Here is a 25,728-nt window from a genome sequence, read left to right as displayed (position 1 = left end):
GAAGTTTTAAAGTAAATAAGACTGAGTTTTATATAAAAGCTCAGATTTATGAATCTTTTGAGATTCTTATAAGATTATTTTTAAAGATAAATTATAAAATAATAAAATATTTAATCCTCTCTTTGTAACTGCAAATTGCTGCCCGCCAGTAAGAGAAACTGGCTGAGAAAACTACTTTGCTTGCTCACGCTTTTTAAATCTATAACAAGTTGCTTAGTTACAAATGTATGTGGGTTTTAGGGGATGATTTGTTTTCTTTACCGGTACACCATAATGCTTGTAAATGCATTGGAGAACATACTATTTTTTCATAGTCATTCACTAGAAGAAAAATAGAATGTAATCACTTTGTAACTTTATACTGCTTGAAAGATTTTTTTGGGATATACAAGCCATGGAAACAAAATAGATTTGTTGGAACGTCATTCTTTCTACCCTCCAAGTATGTATGTATAGGTGTAAAAGTTGTGAAGTTGTGTGAGAGTATGTTGGAATTTTGTCCCATCCATTAAATATATATATATTTAATATATATTAAATATATATATATATATATATATATAGAGAGAGAGAGAGAGAGCTTGTCTGGGTGTTTGTTGGAGTTTGCTCCGTCCACTAATTGTGTATATGTATTTTTATGTATGAACTGCTTAGAGTCTGCTTGTTGGAATTTTATTCCACTCACCCACCAAATATGTGTCTATATGTGTATATGTACATATTTGTATGTGTGAATTCCTGGAGTTTTGCTCCATCCAGTCTACGTGTGAATATCTGTCTGTCTGCATGTATGTATGTATTTGTATGTAGAAAGTCACTAGAGTCTGCCTTTTGCTTCATTTACTCAGTGTGTATGTATGTGCATGTGTGTGGATGAATTTCTCTTTCCTTTATTTTCTTGCCAGCCCCAAAAAGTTAAAAGAGTTCAGAGGGTTTTTTTGCTAGCCACAGTGAGTGCCAGACACTGTAAATTAAGCTTTGTTCCCTCAGAGAAAGGTCTACTGAATAATTTCTCTAATCACTGGCTGCTATAGGTAGCAGCCCCTGTCAGTATCTTGACTGACCCCTGTCAGCAGCTCTAAGGACTGACCCCCCCCATTGGCTGTCTGCCTCAGTTTAGCCCTCAGTGCCAAAGCTGATCTTTGATATCTAACCAGTAAGAAAAAATCAAAGAAAAATGAAGAAATGCATAGTCTAGTAGGTATTTAAGAGATTTGTGAGACAGCTAGCTGTTATCACATAAAAGTATAAATTCCCTCTTAAAGAAATGAGGATTGTTAAATGGGCTTAAAATGCCCTACACACCAAAGACAAGCAGAGCGCAGCCTTGTAGTGAAAGCTGTTTCCCACAGCCTTTGTGTGAATGTTCACTGATGTGATAAGATTAGAATTTGGGAGCAGTCAGACTCAGCTGAATGGGAAGAACTCAGTCCACAATAGTAGGATGGAACTGTAAAGAGTACAAACTGTCCACTGGGCCTGAGTGTAGTCAACATGGTAACACATGAGTGTTGCTTCATCAACTCACCTGCTGTATCCATGTATCGTTGTTTAACAATAAAACTCATCTCAACAGCATGGGTTAAATTCATCACATAATAGTTATGTATTGATTTTACTTCTGAAAACAATTCTGACTATAGAGATCAAATAAATTAAATGTAGTGTATTAACATTTTACTTTGAAGGCCATAATAATTTATCTACTTATTTTTTTTAAAGCTTGTATGTAAGGAAATTAAGGATTGTTAACAAGTCTGACAGATTAACATGCAATCAAGGTTAAAATATAAGATACTAGAGTTTTGATTTTAATTTGAAAGTTGTGATAAACAGCTAACAGTAGTGTGGATCATATATCAGATCAGAGTTGTCTGCTAGTATCTCTAGTTGAAACCAGGGTATACATCACCAGGGTATACATCTGTTTAGTTGGAAACATAATTATTTTGCTATTGTATGTGTGGCATAAACTTGTACATAATCTATAATAACTACTACTGTTTCCTAAAAATGTATAAGACAACTGAAAAAAGGTTGTAAGTCTAATAGACTTACTACAATAAACCAAAGAGTGTAAATTTGTTTTAGCCATGACTTTTAATTAGTCCTTCTATATAATGATGCTAAGTGTTTCTGCCTTCTTAATATATATAGATGTCTCTTAAACATGTAAGTTGTCTAAAAATTGGGAGGCATTAGATACTTATAAATCTGCATACATTCTTAATTTTCCAAATCGTTTTACTCATGTTGGTTGCATTTTTGTAAAGCATCACAGCTAACCATAGTCCATTGCTTGATAATTGTGTGTTCTTAGAAAGTCTTATAACTAAATGACATGTAACATTCTACAGAAGTATAGAGAAGTATAGCTTCACACAAAGTAACCTGGTCAGCTGATTTGTGGTATTAGGACATTACCCACAGGACAAGCATAATGCTCTTTGGGTGTCCCTGTTCTAAGTGCCACTTATTCTATATTTCAACTGCTTAAACTTGAGCCTAAATAGCTTTTGTCACTAAAACCCATTCAAACAGAATGAATCTTTTCTCTAGCATCATAGAACAATGGGGGAAAAAACCCTACCAAATAGTTAATCAGTGATATGTTCAAAGAATAATGTTCTGAGATATGGGAGGAAGTTGTCACCACTGAAATAAAGTCATGCTGATCACATAGTGCTTGCCTCTAATCGCACCACTTAGGAGGTTGAACCAGAAAGAACTTGACTAGCTTAGGGTGCATGAAGAGACCCTGTATCAAACTGGCAGGAAGAAGTTACTTGTGCAAGTCCTTACAAGAAAAACTAAAAGTGCCAACACGTTGTGAGAAACTATTCTTATGCATGTCTGTCTTTCACTAATTAAATGTGTCATTCCATCCTTGCTTTCTCTTTACATTCCATTTACTATATTGTTGCAGATATACTTGTTCTACTCCAACACTGAGATATTAAAGCAGCAAATGTAGAGTTATAACTGGCCTGGCAGAAACAAAGATATTCTAAAGAGATACTTGTATCTCTCAATCTAACCAGGAGAATATTAAAATAACAGACTCCAAAGAAATGGAAATATTTCTTCACCCATTGCATGCTGGGAGAAGGAAAAGACCAACTCTGTCTGAGAAAGAGATGACACACAATTCTAAAAGCTTGTCAGAAAAACAAAAACAAAAACAAACAACAACAACAACAACAACAACAACAACAACAAAACAACTTGCCAGAGCACATTATAGGGATGAGACTAAAGCCCAGATAATGATGGGACAATGGTGGGTAGGACAAAATCTTAACCAGGACTGCTCAGATGTGCATATCCTTGGTCCTATATTACACATAATCTCACTTCAAAACCCTAAAGGTAGACTTGAGGAGTCAATGCATCTCTGTGTGCCTCGTCACTCTTCTTACAACCTGGGGACCCATGAAATCTGTGACCACATGAAATAAATCTCCCTTTTCAGTTTCCATTTAAAAAGGACATGATAAAATGATAATTAACCTATCACAGGTTGAAAGAAGACCAAATCAGAGGTAGTATATTATTTTCTAATTAAGATGTCAAATGCTAAGAACTTTAAATATGGTGAGAGATTTGAAGTAAAAAGAAAGGAAGCCATGTCATATTTAAGGGAAAAGTTGAGTTCCTTAGTGACAACCTGCCTAGAAGGGGAGAAGAATGACATCAATTAGGAGACCACACTAGTCACCTTAATGACTGATACTAAGATTAGGTCCTTTATGAAACGGTAAGGAGGTGAGCCTTGGGAGAAAGCCTCTGTGCTTAGTGTTGGTTCTGTAACGTTGACACAGTTTTTACAAGCAGGACTCCAAATGCGTGTACATGCATAACTCTTAGTGCACGAGAATTCTTTATGTAGAGACAAACAGCTTCTTGAATTCAAAGTTAATGTTGATTAAATTATAAATTTTAGAATGTACTCTTTTTGAAATCCTTATATTTAAAATTATTTCTATTCATAAGTCTGAACAATCACATTGAAATAGCAACAGTTGTTTACGAGAGAGCTTTCCATTTGGGTAAATACCAATTTCAAAACTAAATGTTATCTACAGAAATAAAGAAACACATCTCTTGGTAACTCTGTTTACAATGTAACCTGCATAGAAAATATTAGGAGCCAGCCCCTGTGACATCAAGCCCCCTTTGACATCCAAGACAACTCAAGCAGACTTTGCTTATGCAAAACAGGATGACTGAGAGACCAAAGGGCATCTGTGTTTGTCACTTCCACAAGAAATACCTTTTTTTTTTTGAAAAGGAAATATTGGTTGTTGATTATCTTCAATAGAAACAAAAACATCTCAGAACGGAATGCAAAGCATGAGCCAGACATGAACAAGCAAATGGATGCAGAGACCTCATCTATGCACACATCAATCTTTATCCATTGTGAACTTTGTTTTTAATTTCTTTCATTCTCATTTTCTTTCAGCAGTAGGTTTGCCAGATTTTCTTCTCCTGCTACATCTTCATCCTCATCCCCCATTTCTCCTTCCCCCTTTCCACAATCAGTTTAAGACACATAAACAACAACTACTCATTAAGGGGCCCTGTATATTCTCAGTCATATCAACATTACTTCCTTCAGATTACAAACTTTGAAGACATGAATCACCATAATTTGCCAAATAAAAATGACCTTTATAGATACAGAAGTATCCACAAAGGTTAACAAGACCCGACTTCCTTTGGGTAAGACTAGGTGTTATGTAAGTCCTGCCTGAAGGAATGGAATTTCCCCAAGGAGGAATTAGGTGAACCTTGTGATGAGAACATTCCTTCCTGTTTTATATTTTGGGTAAATACTAGGGAAAACAGACAAACTGCATATTCTCAGGAAAATATAGGAAAGAATGAGTATATGAAACTCGTGCATGCTTAACTCAATGTATCAAGGCAATTAAAAGGTTAGCTGCCAACCTATGGTTTTTAGATGGTGTCCTCAGCCCCCTAAATTCACAGCAGGTATGTGAGGAGCAACTTGGACAATGTGATGCAAAAGATGGTAGTGAGCCAGATGGTTTTTAATTTCGAGGTAGCTGGGCAGGGGCCTAGGAAGCCAACCAAAATCTTAGAGTCCTTCAGCAAAAACCCAGACGGAACTGTGTCCTCCCCATCATGCCATAACTGGCATGCTATTCTATAACCTCTCGCCAGCTTTATATGCTGAAAACCCTGTTATGGTTTCTAGTCCTTGGCAGATTGGCAGGATCTAGACTAACCTAGGAGACCAGCCTGTGGGCATGAGGGATTATCTAGTTAACATTAGCTAAGGTGAAAAATACTCCATGGGTTGGAGTTATGGGATAAATAAAAAATGAAAACAAGCAAGATGGGCACCAGGGTTTATTTAGTCTGTTTCTTGACAGGGATGCTATTGTGAGCAACTGTCTCAAGCCACTGCTGCCATGATGGATTGTACCCTGGAACTGTGAGCCAACATACTCCATCTTTCCTCAAGTTACTCTTGTCAGACATTGAACGTGAGAAGTGATACAAGTGACAAAGACATCAGCACCCTACATATTTCCTGACACTGTTAGGCATTATTAACTCCCAGAATCTTCTTTGCTCTTCCTTTTCTCTTGGCTTGTGCTCCTTGCAGGAACTGAGTAAAGTAGTAGAGATATCTTTCCTGTCTAACAAATGGCTAACTATGTCCTCAGGCTACCCCTGATGAGGAGAGTGGCCCATGGAATTAGAGACACATCAGTATTCTGCATGGTCATTCTGGCTCTGTCTTGTTCTCAGCCCTACTCCTGATTATAAACACTGAGAGTTAGACAGGATTTTGTTCTTTAATCTACATGGGTTGTAAGCTTAAATGATAGAATTCAAAGAATAAGTAAATGAAACAAGTCAGTCTAATTGTCATTGCTTTTGTATACCCCCACCCCCAAGTTCAGACTCACTTCTTTCTTTTGTGGAACTTTCTGGTTTGACTTTTTATGTTTTGCTCTTTTCACATATATTAAAAATCTTCATCACAGTTTTAATAATTTCAAATTCAAGGGAAACCTAAACTTGGTTCTTTTACAATCTCAGCTAGTCTTAGAGTTGAGCAGCCTCTCTCTCTCTCTCTCTCTCTCTCTTTCTCTCTCTCTCTCTCTCTCTCTCTCTCTCTCTCTCTCTCTCTCTCTCTCTCTCTCTGTCTCATACACACACACACACACACACACACTAATAACCCGGCTAAATTTACCAATAGGCACTATATAACTAGAAGACCAGTCTACATTGAACAGAAAATATTCATTTTTCAAGAAATTTAGTCCAATTTCTATAGATTTTTAAAAGAATTTATAATATGTTAGATACCGTGAGACCACTGAGTGAGCAAAGGGACTTATAGCTAAATATGATGATCTGAGTTCAATATCTGTGTTCTATACAATGGGAGAACTGAATCCTGCAAATTATCATTTACCTCCATATATACACAGTAGCATGCGCCATAAATGCAATGAGGTTAAAATAAGTTAATAAATTCTAGACTGATAAGGTTGGTAGATAACAATCTTTATCTACTCTATCCTATTGATTTTTGAAGATAGTGTCTCCTGTTTGTCAGGCTGTCCTTGAGTTTGCTATGTAACAAAGGATGACCTTAAATTCTAGATCCTCCTGCCTCTAGCTCTGAAGTGCTAGGATTCTAGACATGTACCATTACACTCAACTACTTGGTCACTTTTTAAAGAGGAAAATTAATTATTGTTTTTATGTAATCAGAAATTCAAAAGTACTCAAGGGCACTTGAGAGCAGTCAGTTCTCTTAAGTAGATTGAATTTATATTATAAAGTATACTATAAATGTGCATAGCTTATTCTGCTTAGGGCATGACACTGCATTTTCTTGCATTGCCTTGATATCATACATTTTATCTCAGTAGTCTACATATTGATGAGGCTTGTTTATCCGTATCTGTCAATATTAGTAAAATACCAACTTGATTCTATTTGGCCCCATGTGGCTGTCTCCCTGCATGGGAATCTTTACTCTGAGCCATACTGCCTTTTTGTATGGGGAGGGGATAGAAGAACTTTCACACAGTAGCTCAATTCTGTCACTCAGAATCCACTTTATAATGGCTTCTCAATGGTCCCACTTTGAACTCATCTACTCTTCTTTTTATATATCCAAACTGAATGCCTCTAGTTATTTTTTTTTTGCTCTTAAATTTTTCTTTGCTTCATCTATTACCTTTTCTTTCAAGCATATCTTTCGCTGTTCTTCATGCCTCAAAATTTTGTCTTGCTTATGGTTTTGTACCTTGAAGCTGGCATATTCCAAGCACTGAAGCAGGGTCTTCAAGGTTCCCAAGGCTCAGCAGCACCTCAGCTAGTGATGGCATGAGAGCATAGAAGGCCTGGAGTATCAGGAAAATTTGTATGGTACTAATGCATGATGATAAAGTGGGCATGCTTTGTAAATTAAGATATACGCACTGTCATTCTTCTTCCACTTTGCCATTCACATAATAAACAATGGCCACCGGTTAATATTCTCTGCATTAAATGGAGATGTAAAATTGAGTAAGTCAAGGTCATCCCATTCAGCAGAGAGCTACAGTTTAATGAGTGAAATCCTGCTCACAGGTAATTATCACACTGGGGAAGAGTACCCAACCCTCCAGTGTCCCCAGGAGGCAGAGGAGGATGTTTCTGCAGCAGTGGATGAACCTTTTGCAAAGTGGCTATTGTACTGCACTCCAGTGGTTCACTGGGAACATGTCAAAAGAGTTGAGAGCAATCTACTACAGGAAAGAGGGCAACGTTTGCAGAAGCTTGGTGGTGTGAGAGGAATAATATGAGGACTAAGCTACATATTAAACTGTCATCTGCAGTGGAGCATTTAATGGGAGAAGGAAATGAAGCACAAAGAAATTCGTATAGGATCACAACATCCATCCTAACACCCCTGAATACCAAGTTGTATATGGTAGGAAGGTCACACAGTCCAGCTCCAAGACATGGTAATGAATGCCTAAGTGTGGAGTGGCTATAACTGGAAGTTCAAAACAGTCTGAGGTATAAATGAAAAAAAGTACAGAATATTTCATTAAAAGTGTGTGTGTGTGTGTGTGTTGTGAATGATGAGATTTGTTGGCAAGGAGTACCTTAAGACAAAACTCATCCCAAGAACTGGCTGATCTAGAGCATAAAATTGACACATCAGCTACCCACAAGTGTCAGAGTATTCTAAATGTGACATTAGCACTGTATCCCATACTAAAACTTATTTTGGGTTAAAGAGATGGCTCAGTGGTTAAGAGCACATATTGCGCTTGACAAAGGACTGGAGTTCAGGTCCAACACCGTCTTCTGGTTTCCATAGGCACCTACAAATACACACACACACATACACACACACACACACACACACACACACACACACACACCATGTTCAACTATAAATAAAATAAATCTTTTTTTAAAAAGTCATGTTATTCCATGCCAGATAGCCATAATAGGGAGAGTATAAAGTACTGTTATGAAATTGAACCCACTCTTTCCAAAAGTTCTAACACACCCAACCTTTAGTAATTAAGAGAAGTGAAACAGAGGCAGAGGCACGGCTTCCCCTTCTCTACTGGAAGCCTCACCATGATGATAAAAGGCTGTTATCTGCAGAGGAACCCTGGCTAGATATAGCAGCCTAAGGGCAAGACACAGCCTCATAGCTGTCTTACAATGCCCAACAGAGAAGAGGCAGCAGGCATTGACTGAGAGCAGGAGCACCCAGAAAGAAAATGAAGATTTAAAATACCAGAGGGCAATGGACTTGCCAGAGGACTTAGGTTTGGGTCATCAGCAGACAGGTGTAGTGTGCCAGGATCATTCAAGGATGCTATCCTTTGTATCCACAAAATGAAGAGTCATAAGGGAAGTTTAAGCTGTAACAAGAACCATAATTTAGCAAGTAATGTAAGGAAGGCTGTTGCATGCAAAGATTGTGATGTTGTTGGAACTTTGTTAGGAACGGTCATGGGCATGAGCTAAGACTAAGGCAACAAGAACACAATAGAGAATTGTAGAAGGTAGACACATACACTTGGAATTGGGGCCAGCTGAAGGAATTTGATTAATGTCTGTAAGCGCTTCCAATCCTAGGCCTGGCAGTGTGAGCTCAATGATCAGATGGTTCTGAAGGTGACCCATGATTCTCATTTGTGCTCCCCTGAATGGTCTAGATGAGCTCAATTGCAGGGGATAAAGTTTCCCTGTAGGAATAGCTGCTGCGTCAAATATCAGGAACTCGCAGGAGCAGTGGCCTCTTTCCGGCAAAAGAGGAATGCATTCATTACCCCACGGGCACAGAACGAACAGGCGCTCTTAATGGCTGTCATTCCGACTGAAGTTTTGCTACGGAGATGGTTCTCTCCTTCTCTGACAGCGTCGCACTCATGTCTGTCTTTAGTCTGCCTTTAGCAGTGGGGAATGAAGGTGAGGAAGAGCAGGGGCAAGCCAGGCCACTACATGGAGAGAAGCAACCTAAGATGATAGAAAGATGCAAGGGGCAGGGTCGTAACTACACTCTCAGAAACATCTCAGGATGATGGGGATCTGTAAGGGGCTGGGTCATAATTACATCTCTTTTCCAAGCATTTCATGGCTTTATCAGTTTCTCAGCTACTTTGATACTCTATAGAGTCCACTCTGTAACCCATGGTTTATGTGCTGCTGTAAAACTTGTATTAGACACTGGAGTATGACAGATGATAGCCATTAAAGGACCCACATAACATGATCCAGAGTAGTCACATGAATGATTCAGCTGCATCTGGCATACCCTAGTGCTATAAATTGTTATAATGATATCTCATAAGACTGGGCTGCAGTTAGACCAAGGACTTACCAAAAGACCAAAAGCCACCCACAAATCGGCTACTGCAGTGACAGTGTTATAGAATAAAAGGTTCTAAATGTTCCTCCAGCCATCACAATGAGCCTTGATAAAGTACCCCACATTAAGTAATATGACCAAGGTCCTTTAAGTCTGTATCTATATTAAGTGCCAATTGCTTTTTCAAATGAGTGAAGAAGAGTCAAAAACCAAGTAAATAAACTGGCTGAGTTAGGAAATAATATTTCTAAAGGTTAATTAAAATGGTATTAATGTCTGCCATGCCATTACTATACTTTCATATAGTTCTTTCATTACTAAGTTATGTTAGGTGAATAATCATTTGATGGTAAATAGAAATTATGTACTAGTTAGCTTTAACTATCAATTTGCTATAGACTAATGATGCCTGAATCTCTGGTAGAGATCTTCGGTTGAGAGCTTTCCCAGATAAGACTAACCTGAAGTCATGTTAGTATGGAATTGTCTTATTGTTGATTGATATAGGAGGATTCAGCCCACCATAGGCAGCACTATTCCATGGGCAGGTACTCCTGTTTCATCTTTGATCCATGAGATGATGTAGAATATAAAGCACAGAGGGGACTGGTTTGAATGGCAATGCTCATGGACTCACCACGAGAGTCAGGAAATTACTGATTGGATTCTGCAAGGTTAGTAGGATCTGGATTTTATTATATCCAATTCTGTGTCCTATGAAAGTCACAGTCTAGGCAGAAAAGTTATTCCTGAGCATCTACAATGCAGTTAAAATGAACTCAGGATATTATGATAGACTTGTAATTTTGTCTGTGCTTCTAAGTGATGAAATTATAGTACCAATGCTGATAGATGGAAAAATCATTGTGCCAGAGTGTTTTCCTAAGGCCCATCCTAAGGGGATATGCACTTTGGTTCCAGAAAGCTGTAACAATCTGCTTCTACATAGTCCTTCTAAATAAGATCAACTTTTAAACATCTATTTCAGATAGGGCAGATGAGAAGATTAAAATCAGCAATGCTTTTAATACCTACTGAAAAAATAGTTTCAACTGACTGTTCACAATTTATCCTTCAGGGTAAATCCTGAGATCATTTGTCTATGTTTCAAAGTGTCAAAACTAAGAATTATTTTCTTTTGGACTCAAAGAAAATGCAACATTTTATTGACAGTAAGGCACAAATGTTTTCTTCGTGTGTGTGTGTGTGTGTGTGTGTGTGTGTGTGTGTGTGTGTGTCATAGAAAGAGAGAGACAAACACAGAGATGGACAGAGACATATTGATTGATTGATTGATTGATTGATTGATTGATTACTACTTGATTGATACTTTGCAGCTCTAGTAAGCCTGCCTTTAGAAATATCTGAAGCATGCTAGGAGGAGCTGGGTGGAGCTATTCCTTTCATCTACCTTTCATCTATTATGAAACACCTTCTCTCTGTCTCAAGTCAGAATCCCACAGTTGCTAACAGAGTTGTTTATTTGACAAATGACTATATATAACACTCATGTAAATGGATGTTACACCATAGTTCCATACGGTAAATGGAAAAGCAAAATCAGGACTAAAGGCTTTGAATATACACTGACCTTTAAGTACTGTGATTTCTAGAAAAGAAAAGCTTTGTTCACATAAGTAATTTATTAGGATGCCCAGTGTAGTCAGATGTCTATGAAGTTAACCAGAGTGTGGAACTCATATATGATCCATAAACAGGATTTTAACTATGGTACAACAAGATTTGGTGTCTCATGGTTTAAATGAAACGAAACAAAACGAAACAAAACAAAACAAAACAAAACAAAACAAAACAAAACAAAACTGTAGTGAAGCCTAGTTTTCTAGATGTAACAGTGTTTTAAAGAGAACCATAGTGGATCTTGTATTCCGGTCACCCCAACACCCTGCCCATACCAGAGACAGATTGACCCCCAGAACTTCTGATACCACCAGGCTCACAGTAGGTCCTTCACAGCCAGGCTCACAGATCAGGTGCTCCAGACTACCTCCCATATCCAGAGACAGGCTGAACCTAGGAGGCCCTTCATAACCAGGCTCATAGAAGAGACAGACTCCAGTCAGAGACAGCAAGGCCACTTAACAACAGAGATAACCACAACTTTCTAAAGTTTAACTAAAATGAAGGCACAGAATATCCAAAAATGAGACACAAGGAAAGCAGTGTGAAAAGGAAAATTTATAGCAATAAGGCCTTTTTTAAAAAAATTGGAGAGATCCTACACTAGCAACTTCACAACACATCTGAAAGTTCTTGAACAAAAAGAAGCAAACAGAAGAGGAGTAGATGGTAAGAAAAAAATCAAACTCAGGGCTGAAATCAACCAAATACAAACATATAGAACTATACAGAGAATTAACAAAATTAGGAGCTGGTTCTTTGAGAAAATCAACAAGATAGATAACTTCTTAGCCAAACACTTTAATTAGTATGCAAATTAACAAAATCAGAAATGAAAAGGGAGATATAACGACAGAAACTAAGGAAATTCAAAAGATCATCAGATCCTACTATAAAGCCTATACGCAACAAAACATGAAAAATCTAGGTGAAATCGATGATTTTCTAAACAAATATCAGTATAAAAATTAAATCAGGATCAGATAAACCATCTAAATAGTCTCATAACCCCTAAGGAAATAGTAGCAGTCATTAAAAGCCTCCTAACCAATAAAAGCCCAGGACTAAATGATTTTAGTGACAAATTCTATCAGAACTTGAAAGACAACCTAATACCAATACTTCTCAAACTATTCCAAAAAAATAGAAACAGAAGGAACATTACCTGATTCGTTCCACGAAGTCACAGTTACCACAGTTATGCTGATACCTGAACCACACAAAGGTCCAACAAAGGAAGAAAACTTCAGACCAATTTTGCTTATGAGTATCAATGCAAAAATACTCAATAAAATTCTAAAAAACTTTTTCCAAGAACACATCAAAACAATCACTCAACATTATCAAGTAGGCTTCAACCCAGGGATGCAGGGATGGTTCAATATACAGAAATACATCAATGTAATCCACTGTATAAACAAGGTCAAAGAAAAACAATCACATAACCATTTCATTAGATGCTGAAAAAGCCTTTGACAAAATACTACATCCTTTCATGCTAAAAGTCTTGGAAAGATCGGGAATTCAAGGCCCATACCTAAACATATTAAAAGCAATATAGAGCAAACCAGTAGTCAACATCAAACTAAATGGAGAGAAACTTGAAGAAATTCCACTAAAATCAGGAACAAGACAAGGCTGCCCACTCTCTGCCTATTAATTCAATATGGAACTTGAAGTTCTAGCTAGAGCAGTTAGACATTAATTAATTTTTAGAAAGGAGGTCAAAGGACACAAATTGGAAAGGAAGAATCCTTTCCTATCAAGATATCACTATGTGTGGATGATATGATAGTATATATAAGCTATATATAAGCTACCCCAAAACCTCTACCAGAGAACTCCTACAGCTGATAAACAACTTCAGCAAAGTGTTTGGATATAAAATTAACTCAAACAACTCAGTAGCATTCCTCTACACAAAGGATAATGGGCTGAGAAAGAAATTATAAAAACAACACCTTTCACAATAGTCACAAACAATATAAAAATATCTTGGTGTAACCCTAACTAAGCAAGTGAAAAATCTGTTTGACAAGAACTTCAAGTCTCTGAAGAAAGAAATTGAAGAAGACCTCGGAAGATGGAAAGATCACCCATGCTCATGGATCACTAGGATTAACATAGTGGAAATGGCCATCCTACCAAAAGTAATCTACAGAATCAATGCAATATCCGTCAAAATTCCAACTCAATTCTTCACAGAGATAGAACAAGTCTTAACTTCATCTGGAATAACAAAAAATCCAGGATAGCAAAAGCAATCCTCAGTAATAGAACTTCTGGAGGAATCACCATACCTGACCTCAATCTGTACTACAGAACAATAGGGATTTAAAAAAAAAGTATGATATTGGTACAGAGACAGGTAGATCAATGGAAAAGAATTAAAGACCCAGAAATGAACCCACACACTTATGGTCACTTGATCTTTGACAAAGAAGCCAAAACCATCCAGTGGAAAAAAGAATGCATTTTCAACATATGGTGCTGGTTCATCAGGCAATCTACATGTAAAGGAATGCAAATTGATCCATTTTTATGTCTTTTATGACATAACTTGGACAAAGTTCAAGTCCAAGTGGATCAAAGACCTCCACATAAAACTGTATAGGTTGAATCTAATAGAAGAGAAAATGGGAAAGAGCATTGAACACATAGGCACAAGGGAACATTTGCTGAGCAGAACACCAATGTGGTTCAGCCTCTAAGATCAACAATTGATAAATGGGACCTCATAACACTGAAAAGCTTCTGTAAGGCAAAGGACACTGACAATAGGACAAAACAGCAACCCAAAGATTGGGAAAGGATCTTTACCAATCCTACATCAAATAGAGGGTTAATATTCAAAATATACAAAGAATTCAGTATATTCAACTCCAGAGAATCAAGTAACCCAATTAAAAATTGGAGTACAGAGCCAAACACAGAATTCTCAACTGAGGAATCTCTAATGACTAAGAAGCACCTAAAGAAATGTTCGACATCCTTAGTCATCAGGGAAATGCAAATCAAAATGACCCTGAGATTCCATCTTAAACCTATCTGAATGGCTAAGATAAAAAACTCAGGTGACAGCAGATGCTGGTAAGGACTTGGAGAAAGAAGAATACTCTTTCATTGCTGGTGGGATTGCAACCTGGTACAACCTCTTTGGAAATCAATCTGGTGGTTCCTCAGAAAATTGGAAATGGTTCTACCTGAAAACCCAGCTATACCACTAAAGATATACCCAAAAGATATACCCAAAAGATGCTCCAACATAGAACAAAAACACATGTTCCACTATGTTCATATAAGCCTAATTTATAATAGTCAGAAGCTGGAAATAACCAAGATATCCCTCAACAGAGGAATGGATACAGAAAATGTGGTACATTTACACAATGAAATACTGCTATTAAAAACGATGATTTCATGAAATTTTCAGGCAAATGAATGGAACTAGGAAAAAATCATCCTGAGTAAGATAACCCAGTCTCATAAGGACACCTATGGTATGTACCCACTGATAAGTGGATATTAGCCCAAATACTCAGAACATGCAGAATACAACTCACACGGACCATATGAAGCTTAACAATAAGGAAGACCAAAGTGTGGGTGCTTCACTCTTACTTAGAAGAGGAACAAAATAATTAAGGGTGGTTGAGGAAGAGAGGGGCCTGGGAGGGAGAAGGGAGGAAAAAAATGGGAGGGGCAGGATTCAGTATGGGAAGAAACAGGAGGGTAGTCTAGAGGTCCAGGAGAATGAATAGAAATATGTAGCAGTGGGGATTAGGGAACAGGGAGTGGAGCACTAGTAAGTCCCAGATGCCAGGGAAAGGAGAGGCTCCCAGGACCCAATGGGGGTTGACATTAACCAAAATTCCCAACAGAGGGGAGATAGAACCTGAGGAGACCATGTCTTATAGTAGACAGGCATGGCCTCCAGTTGAAGGATGAGGCCATCCACTCCTCTCAAAATTTTTAACATAGAATTGTTCCTGACTAAAGGAACGGCAGGGACAACATATATATATATATATATGGAGCAGGGACTGAAAGAAAGACCATCCAGAGACCACTCTACCTAGGGATCCATCCTATCTGCAGACAACAAACTCAGACACTATTACTGATGCCAAGAAGTGCTTGCAGACAGGAGTCTAGTTTGGCTCTCCTCTGAGAGACTCCTTTCGCACCTGACTAAGACAGATGCAGACACTCACAGCCAACCACTGGACTGAGTGTGGGGACCCCAATGGAAGTGATAGGGGAGGAACTGAAGGAGCTGAAAGGTATTACAACCCCATAGGAAGAACAACAATATCAACTAACTGATCCCCTCAGAGTTCCCAGGGACTAAACCACAAACCAAAGAGTATACATGGGCTGGTTCATAGCTCCCACTACATATGTAGCAGAGGATGGTCTTTTCTGGCATCAATGAGAGGGCAGGCTCTTGGTCCTGTGGAAGCTTGTTGCCCCAGCATAGGGGAATGCTAGAGGGGTGAGGTGGGAGTGGATGGGTGGTTGGGAGAGCATGGTTTTAGAGGAAAAGGGGGGAGGATAAGATAGATAGTTTACAGAAGGGATATCAGGAAGGGCGGCAACATCTGAAGTGTAAATAAATAAAATAATCAATTAATTTTAAAAAGGGAGAACCATAGCACAGTTATGCACGAATTCCTGGCTGGAAGCCTCTGGTGGTTAATGTTGGTTCAGAATACATTCGAAGCACGTCCATTTCCTTCCAGGCTAGTAGCTCATGTGCTCCCTGTGACTGTTCCATCCCTCAGATTTCAGCTCCCTCTTTCATTCTCAAGACATACTCCACAGTTGGTGCTGTTGTTTTTAATTTCCTCTATGTAGGACACTTGTGACTTTGTTGTAAAAATGTATCAATAATCTGAGAACAGCTCAGGTGCACATAGGAGAAATTATCTGTCCCTTCAAAATATTCTCAACAACTTTTTGTGTACTTGATATCTCTTCTCCTTCTCCATCATCAGGCACACAAGTACATAATGTGTGTATGTGCATATGCTAGAGCACGCGGGCACACATGCATGAGCATATGATTGATCACATGTATGCACACACATACCAGGGAGAGAGAGGTATCCAAATCTTCATGTTTTGAAAACTGAGAGTTCTCCCCATAATTTGTTTGAAGACAAAGCATGATTTCCTTACTACTGGGCAATTCAAATTCCTTTAACTCAAACCTAGTTAAACACAAGTGCCTGTCTCTGAGTTCACTGGACATACTAGATGTCTGCAGTCTAACATTCCAAGGCCCACATAGACCAGAAGGACTCATGTATTTGTTTCTCTTCTTCCTCCTCCTCTTCCTCTTCCTCCTCTTATTCCTTCTCTTTTCTTTTCTAAGATAGCTCATAATATACCCTAGGCTGACTTTGAATTCACAGGGTCTGAACTACTGACTTTCCTATCTCCACATCCCCCAGTGCTAATATTACAGGTATGTGCCACCAAACCAGGTTTCTTAGGGACACAGGTAGAGTCAGGAGTTATGAAGTATACACCTATATTCTCATGCACTCTCACTTCTGTTTGTCTCCCTCAGAAGTAAGCAAAACCCAATAGATGAGCCCAGGATACTTGAGTGTGTCACAGGTATCCAATTAGATGAGCAACTTTCCCACTAGCCTTCCCTAGACACTCCCATCTCTGTTTTAAGCTGAGCATCCAAGCCTTTAAGGATCCTAGAAGTTGCTGCTTTGGTTGATTTTTTTGGTTTGTACATATTTTTCCTCTTCAAAGAGCTTTTCTAATTCTTTTCTTTCTTTTTTATTACTTTTATTGTTTTATATCCAGATCTTACCCCCTCCCAGTATGCCTTCCCACAGTTCCTCATCCCATTCTTCTTCCCCCTGTCTCCAAGAGGATATTCCTACACACACCCCACTATATCCCTGCCAGGCCTCCTCACTCTCTGGGGCCTCAAGTCTCTCAAAGGTTAGGCACTCTTCTCTCACTGAAGCCAGACCAGGCAGTCCTCTACTGTATATGTGTCAGGGGCCTCAGACCAGCTAGTGTATGCTGCCTGGTTGGGAGCTCAGTGTCTGAAAGATCTCAGCCATCCAGATTGGTTGAGACTGCTGGTCATCTTATGGAGTCACCCTCCTCCTCAACTTCTTCCAGCCTTTCCCTAACTCAACCACAGGAGTCCCCGACTTCAGTCAATTGGTTGGGTGTAAGTATCTGCCTCTGTCTCAGTTAGCTGCTGGTTGGGCCTCTCAGAGGACAGTCATGCTAGCTTTCTGTCTGTAACCACACCAAAGCATCAGTAATAGTGTCAGAACTTCAAGCCTCCCCTTGAAATGGATCCCAAGTTGGGCCTGTCACTGGACCTCCTTTCCCTCATTCTCTTCTCCATTTTTTGTTCCTGCAGTTCTATTAGACAGGAACAATTCTGGGTCAGAGTTTTTGACTGTGGGATGGCAACCCCACATCTCCACTTGATGCCTTGATTTTCTATTGGAGATGAACTCTACAAGTTGCCTCTCCCCACTGTAGGACATTTCATCTAAGGTGCTTCCCTTTGAGTCCTGAGTTCTCTTACCTCCCAGGTTACTTTCTAGAGACACCCCTGTTCCCCAGGTTGCATATTTCCATTCATTCTGATGGCCCTCAGATCTTCTCTCCTCCCCAGTTCTATACATGATCATGTTCCCCTTTTCCCCTCCCTGTACCCTCTCCCATCTAGATCCCTCCTTCTCTCTGCCTCCTGTAATTGCTTCCCTCTCCTTCCCAAGTAGAATTGTTCCTTCTTGGAACAATTGGGCCCATTGTCTTGTTAACCTTCTTGAGTTCTGTGGATTGTATGCCAGGTATTCTGTATATTTTTTGGCTAATATCCACTTATTTTTGAGTACATACCACTCATGTCCTTTTGGGTCTGAGTTACCTCACTCAGGATGATATTTTCTAGTTCCATCCATTTGCCTGCAAAGCTCAGGATGTCCTCATTCTTAATAGCTGAGTAGTATTTCATTGTGTAAATGAACCACATTTTCTGCATCCATTCTTCAATTGTGGGAAATCTGGGTTGTTTCCAGTGTCTGGCTATCAGAGATAAGACTTCTATGAACATAGTGGAGCATGTGTCCCTATGGTACGGTGGGGCATCTTTTGTGTATATGCCCAAGAGTGAAATAGTTGAGTCATCAGGTAGATATATTTCAAATTTTCTGAGGGACCTCCAGATTGATTTCCAAACTGGTTGTACCAGTTTGCAATCCCACCAGCAGTGGAGGAGAGTTCCTCTTTCTCCACATATGCTGTCACCTGAGTTTTTGATCTTAGCCATTCTGTTTGGTGTAAGGTGAAACCTCAGGGTCATTTTGATTTGCATTTTCCTGATGACTAAGAACATTTAATATTTCTTTAGGTTCTTCTCAGACATTCTAGATTCCTCAGTTGAGAATTCTTTGTTTAGCTCTGCAACCCATTTTTGATTGGGTTGTTTAGATTTTTGGAGGATAGCTTTTTGGGTTCTGTATATATTTTGGATATTAGCCCCCATCAGATGTGGGATTAGTGGGGTTTTTTTCCCCAATCTATACATTGCCAATTTTTTCTATTGACTATGTCCTTTGCCTTACAGAAGCTTTTCAGTTTCATGAGGTATTATTTATCAATTCTTGATCTTGATGGTCTTTCCTTCTGTCTCAGCTCCAAACTTTGTCTCTGTAACTCCTTCCATGGGTAGCCCCACCTGGGGATCCATCCCATAAACAACCACCAAACCCAGACACTATTGCATATGCCAGCAAGATATTGCTGACAGGACCCTGATATAGCTATCTCTTGTGAGGCTCCCAGTGCCTGGCAAATACAGAAGTGGATGTACACAGTTATCTATTGGATGGAACACAGGGCCCCCAATGAAGGAGCTAGAGAGAGTACCCAAGGAGCTAAAGGGGCCTGCAACCCTATAGGAGGAACAACAATATGAAATAACCAGTACCCCCAGAGCTCGTGTCTCTAGCTGCATATGTAGCAGAAGATGGCCTAGTTGGCCATCAGTGGGAGGAGAGGCCCTTTGTCTTGCAGAGATTTTATGCCCCAGTACAGGGGAATGCCAGGGCCAGGAAGTAGGAGTGGATGGGTTGGGAAACACGGTGCGGGGAGGGTATAGGGGACTTTCAGAGAGGGAACTAGAAAAGGGGATAGCATTTGAAATGTAAATGAAGAAAATATCTAATAAAAAATAAAAAAAATTTAAAAAGTATTGATCTTACAGCCTGAGTCATTGGAGTTCAGTTTAGGAAAATTTTGCCCATGCTAATGAGTTCGAAGCTCTTTCCCACTTTCTCTTACTCATTACCCAGCTTCTTTCCAGGGCCCACTTTCAAGGCCACATCTACATTTTATATGTTTGTTCCATGTACCCATGTACCACAATCCAAGTTAGTGCCTACTGCTGATAAATGTGTGTGTGTGTGCGTGTATCATATGCTTACTGACAAAATAGTTCTATTTACCTTATTATTTTAATTAAACTTGTTCTTTGGTATTTTCACACATTTATGTAATGGTGCGTTCTGATTTATTACTCTCACCCCATCTTTTTTATCTTTATCTGCCTCTGACTGTTCTCAGTGCCCTCATCCAGAATCCTTTTCATGTTCCTAGCATGTGCCTGCATGGTGTGTGTGTGTGTGTGTGTTTCATTGCATTAAAATAGAGTTATCTGTGTGACGATGGGTATGAAAACACTGAGGAAAGTCTGGTGGAGTCTCGTGGGCTCACCAGTGGCTACATAACTGAAGATAATGACTTCTCTTTCGCTAAGCTTTTCAGTAGCAGGAGCCCGTGTTTGCTGTAAAATCACATTTGCAATTAGTCCACGCCGAGAGTATAATATTTCACTCCCTTCCTCCCTGTCTTCTTTCCTTTCTTCTGATATATTCTCTGATCCTTAGAGGGGGTGATCTAAATGCCTTGCTCAAATTGTGTAGTAAAATTTTGTAGATTAAAATTTTAATGATAGGTTATCCAGACTAAAATCCAAATATTTCTTTTGGTCAGCTTTAACAGAGAATGTGCCTCCTTGAATTGTTTTTAAACCCTCTAGAGTCAATTCATATTCCTAGGCTCTGTCCCCACTCATCATTTTCCAAAACCAGAAACATTGTATCATAGTTCCCTTCCTACCTTTTTCATGTAAAAATTAATGTGAAATTAATATTTATTACATTGATGTATCTTACAGCATAAATGATAAATGATTTTGGTTATCAAGTGAAGTTTTCATACTGTTACTGACAAATATTTAATTTTTAAACATTAACATACCAGCTCAAGGCATAAACAGTGTTTGGTAGTTAATGATATTACCAGGATGAAACAGGACTCTTATTTTTAATTTGTAGGTGAAACCACTCTGGTGTCTAAGTTAAATTTTTATAGCCACTTAATAGCCACTTAATAGCAAAATTAAGTTCAAATACCAGGTATGTGAGCCCAGAGTCCATTTTATACTTTTCTAATGCCTTACCATTGACACTAGCTTTGCAGGCCTATGCCATCAGACCACCCACCCTGAGTAGTTGTATTAGTCAGGGTTCTCTAGAGTCACAGAACTTATGGATAGTCTCTAGATAGTAAAGGAATTTATTGATGACTTACAGTCGGCAGCCCAATTCCCAACAATTGTTCAGTCGCAGCTGTGAATGGAAGTCCAAGGATCTAGCAGTTACTCAGTCTCACGCAGCAAGCAGGCGAAGGAGCAAGGGCTCGAGCTAGACTCCCTTCTTCCAATGTCCTTATATTGTCTCCAGCAGAAGGTGTAGCCCAGATTAAAGGTGTGTTCCACCACACCTTTAATCCCAGATGAAAGGCATAGCCCAGATTAAAGGTGTGTTCCTTAAACTCGGAGATTCAATCTTCTGGAATCCATAGCCACTATGGCTCAAGATCTTCAAACCAAGATCCAGATAAGGATCTCCAAGCCTCCAGATAAGGGTCACTGGTGAGCCTTCCAATTCCGGATTGTAGTTCATTCCAAATATTGTCAAGTTGACAACCAGGAATAGCCACTACAATCCACCCCTTGTCAACTTGACACAAATAATATCTCATGTTCACATGAAACAATAACAAGGTTGTAAATATGCCTAACATGATATAACTATCCCTCGTACAATCGCTAACGCATTAGTAAATTTACAATGGGCATTCATATTACTTTATAATCCTCGTTTCTGCAACTGGTTACGTGGCCTTAATTGGTATTTATAACTACCTTCCTCTACTACCCATTCGGTATTTCCTTCTCCTTCAGCCAGCACCTCAGCAGGTCTTGGCTCTTTTCCTGGAGGATTGACCCATACCTTCATTCCTGATGGGCCTGCGTCCTTTGTCATCCTGCTTGGATTAGGCTGTTGTAGTTTCCCATTGACTTTAATCACAGGACATGGTAGTACTAAGAGACGCCCTAAGGGATCTCCTACACTCCAGACATAATCTTGCTTACCACCATTGTGAAGAGGTAATCCAATTTCCCCATGGTAATCTGGATCTATCACCCCTCCTAACACTGTTATTCCTTTTTTAGCCTGTTGGTTTAAGGGCATTAGAAGCCCAAAATGACCAGGGGGAAGTCTGAGCTTCCAGTTCAATGAAATGTTTGTTGTAGCTCCTGGTAGGAGCACTCCCCTCTCTGGAGCCAAAACTTCTAAGCCAGCAGAACCTAGAGTTATGGGGACAGGAAGCAAAAATTTTCCTAGAGGGTCACTAGGAGTGATAGTAAGTGGAACTATTCCGTTTTCCACCCCTTGATTTCTGGACCCATGAATCCTGGCTATGGGTGAAACTGTACCATATATCGAGCGCTGATTCAAAGCATATACTGCCTTCTGAAGAACTCTGCCCCAGCCTTCCAAGCTGTTACCACCTAATTGGCGCTGTAACTGCGTCTTCAAAAGGCCATTCCATCTTTCTATCAGCCCAGCTGCTTCAGGATGATGGGGAATGTGGTAAGACCAGTGAATTCCATGATCGTGAGCCCACTGTCGTACTTCTCTGGCTGTGAAATGAGTTCCTTGGTCAGAAGCAATACTGTGTGGAATACCATGACGATAGATGAGGCATTCTGTCAGTCCGTGAATGGTGGTTTTAGCAGAGGCATTACGTGCAGGAAAGGCAAATCCATAACCAGAATAAGTATCTACTCCAGTAAGAACAAAACGCTGTCCTTTCCACGAAGGAAGTGGTCCAATGTAGTCAACCTGCCACCAGGTTGCTGGCTGGTCACCTCGAGGAATGGTGCCATATCTGGGGCTCAGTGTTGGTTTCTGCTGTTGGCAGATCTGGCAATCAGCAGCAGCTGTAGCCAGGTCAGCCTTGGTGAGTGGAAGCCCATGTTGCTGAGCCCAAGCATAACCTCCATCTCGACCACCATGGCCACTTTGTTCATGTGCCCATTGAGCAATGACAGGGATGGCTGGGGAGAGAGGCTGATTGTCCACAGAACGGGTCATCTTATCCACTTGATTATTGAACTCCTCCTCAGCTGAAGTCACCTTTTGGTGAGCATTTACATGGGACACAAATATCTTCACATCCTTTGCCCATTTGGAGAGATCTATCCACATACTTCTTCCCCAGATGTCTTTCTCACCAATTTTCCAATTGTGATCTTTCCAAGTCCCTGACCATCCAGCCAATCCATTGGCTACAGCCCATGAGTCAGTGTATAATCGTACATCTGGCCATTTCTTCTTGCAAACAAACTGTAATACCATGTGTACTGCCCGAAGTTCTGCCCACTGTGAAGATTTCCCTTCACCTGTGTCTTTCAAGGTTGTCCCAGAAAGGGGTTGTAATGCTGCAGCTGTCCACTTCTGGGTGGTGCCTGCATAACGTGCAGAGCCATCAGTAAACCAGGCTCTAGTCTTCTCCTCTTCGGTCAGTCGATCATAGGGAACACCCCATGAGGCTATAGGCACATGTTTGGCAGCAGATGGCATTGTAACAGGAGTAGAAACCATAGGCATTTGAGCAACTTCTTCATGTAACTTGCTTGTGCCTTCAGGACCTGCTCTGGCCCGATCACGTATATACCACTTCCATTTGATAATAGACTGCTGCTGTGCGCGTCCCACTTTATGACTTGCAGGGTCTGATAGTACCCAGCTCATGATGGGTAGTTCAGGTCGCATAGTAACTTGGTGTCCTATTGTCAAACGTTCAGTTTCCACTAAGGCCCAATAGCAGGCCAAGAGCTGTTTTTCAAAGGGAGAATAGTTGTCTGCAGATGATGGTAGAGCTTTGCTCCAAAATCCCAAAGGTCTTTTCTGTGATTCACCTACAGGGGCCTGCCAGAGGCTCCAAACAGCATCTCTATCAGCCACAGACACCTCAAGTACCATCGGGTCTGCTGGGTCATATGGTCCAAGTGGTAGAGCAGCCTGCACAGCAGCCTGGACCTGTTGAAGGGCCTTCTCCTGTTCCAGGCCCCACACAAAGCTAGCAGCTTTCCGAGTCACTTGGTAAATAGGCCTAAGTAACACACCCAAGTGAGGGATGTGTTGTCTCCAGAATCCAAATAGGCCCACTAAACGTTGTGCTTCTTTCTTGGTTGTAGGAGGGGCCAGGTGCAATAACTTATCTTTCACCTTAGAAGGAATATCTCTGCATGCTCCACACCACTGGACTCCTAAGAATTTCACTGAGGTAGATGGTCCTTGAATTTTGGTTGGATTTATTTCCCATCCTCTGATACGCATATGTGTTACCAATGAGTCCAAAGTGGTTGCTACTTCCTGCTCACTTGGTCCAATCAGCATAATGTCATCAATATAGTGCACCAATGTGATATTTTGTGGAAGATCCAAACGATCAAGATCCCTTCTAACTAAATTATGACACAGGGCAGGAGAGTTAATATATCCTTGAGGCAAAACTGTGAAGGTATACTGTTGGCCTTGCCAACTGAAAGCAAATTGCTTCTGGTGGTCCTTATGGACAGGTACTGAGAAGAAGGCATTTGCCAGATCAATAGCCGCATACCAGGTGCCAGGAGATGTGTTAATTTGCTCAAGTAACGAAACTACATCTGGTACAGCAGCTGCAATTGGAGTTACTACTTGATTTAGTTTTCGATAATCAACTGTCATTCTCCATGATCCATCTGTTTTCTGCACTGGCCAGATAGGAGAGTTAAACGGAGATGTAGTGGGAACCACCACCCCTGCATCTTTCAAGTCCTTGATAGTGGCAGTAATTTCTGCAATTCCTCCAGGAATACGATACTGTTTTTGATTCACTATTTTCTTTGGCAGAGGCAACTCTAAAGGCTTCCATTTGGCCTTTCCAACCATAATAGCCCTCACTCTACAGTTCAGGGAACCAATATGAGAATTCTGCCAATTTCTGAGTATATCTATCCCAATTATACATTCTGGAACTGGGGAAATCACCACAGGATGTGTCCGGGGACCTACTGGACCTACTGTGAGTCGGACATCAGTCAAAACTCCATTAATCACCTGCCCTCCATAAGCCCCTACTTTAACTGGAGGGCCACAATGTTTCTTGGGATCCCCTGGGATCAGTGTCAACTCAGAACCAGTATCCAGCAGACCCCGAAAAGTCTGATTATTTCCTTTTCCCCAATGTACAGTTACCCTTGTAAAAGGCCGTAGGTCCCTCTGGGGAAGAACTGGAGAAAGGGTAACAGCAAAACCTTTGAGTGTCTTATCAAGATCCTTCCTCAGCGGAACCTGGCCACCCCTTCATTCAAGGGGTTCTGGATCTGCAAACTGTCTCAAGTCTGGAAATTGATTCACTGGCCGAGATTGCTGTTTACCACGATCTAATGTAGCCTTTCTTTCATTTGGCTGTTTACCACGATCTAATGTAGCCTTTCTTTCATTTGTTTGAGAATTTTTCTGCTTATACAGATCAAACAAATATGCAGTAGGCTTCCTATGTATTTCATTCCTGGAAACACCATGATTGGTTAGCCAGTACCAAAGGTCCAACCGAGTCATGCCATTATAAATTTCACCTCTCCTGTGCTGACCATTACTGGGTATGTTATTATAAACATTCTTTTGTCTACGCTGTCCATTATAATAACTAGAATCACCTTGTCTCCGGCGATTCAATGCTGCCACCTGGCCCTTGTTACCTCGGAATCCAACTAAACCCAGTGAATTTAATTCATCTAATTGAGCAGAAGCATCTCC

At 40.1% G+C, this 25,728-nt stretch overlaps 1 protein-coding gene and 1 long non-coding RNA gene across 3 annotated transcripts in view; one reads left to right on the top strand and one right to left on the bottom strand.

Annotated features, from left to right (window-relative positions):
• Nucleotides 1–25,728, bottom strand: part of Kcnn2 (potassium intermediate/small conductance calcium-activated channel, subfamily N, member 2) — a 417,138-nt gene that overhangs the window by 151,411 nt on the left and 239,999 nt on the right. The window lies entirely within an intron of this gene.
• Gm31907 overlaps nt 24,185–25,728 on the top strand; it is an 80,029-nt gene continuing 78,485 nt past the window's right edge. Inside the window, exon 1 of the long non-coding RNA XR_877374.1 lies at nt 24,185–24,211. This is a non-coding gene — a long non-coding RNA (predicted gene, 31907). The remainder of the gene's footprint in view (nt 24,212–25,728) is intronic.

Source organism: Mus musculus, chromosome 18 (assembly GCF_000001635.26).
Source record: "Mus musculus strain C57BL/6J chromosome 18, GRCm38.p6 C57BL/6J".
NCBI classification, from domain to species: domain Eukaryota; kingdom Metazoa; phylum Chordata; class Mammalia; order Rodentia; family Muridae; genus Mus; species Mus musculus.
Note: the sequence above shows the minus strand (reverse complement) of the source record. Positions and strands in the feature narration are given on the sequence as shown.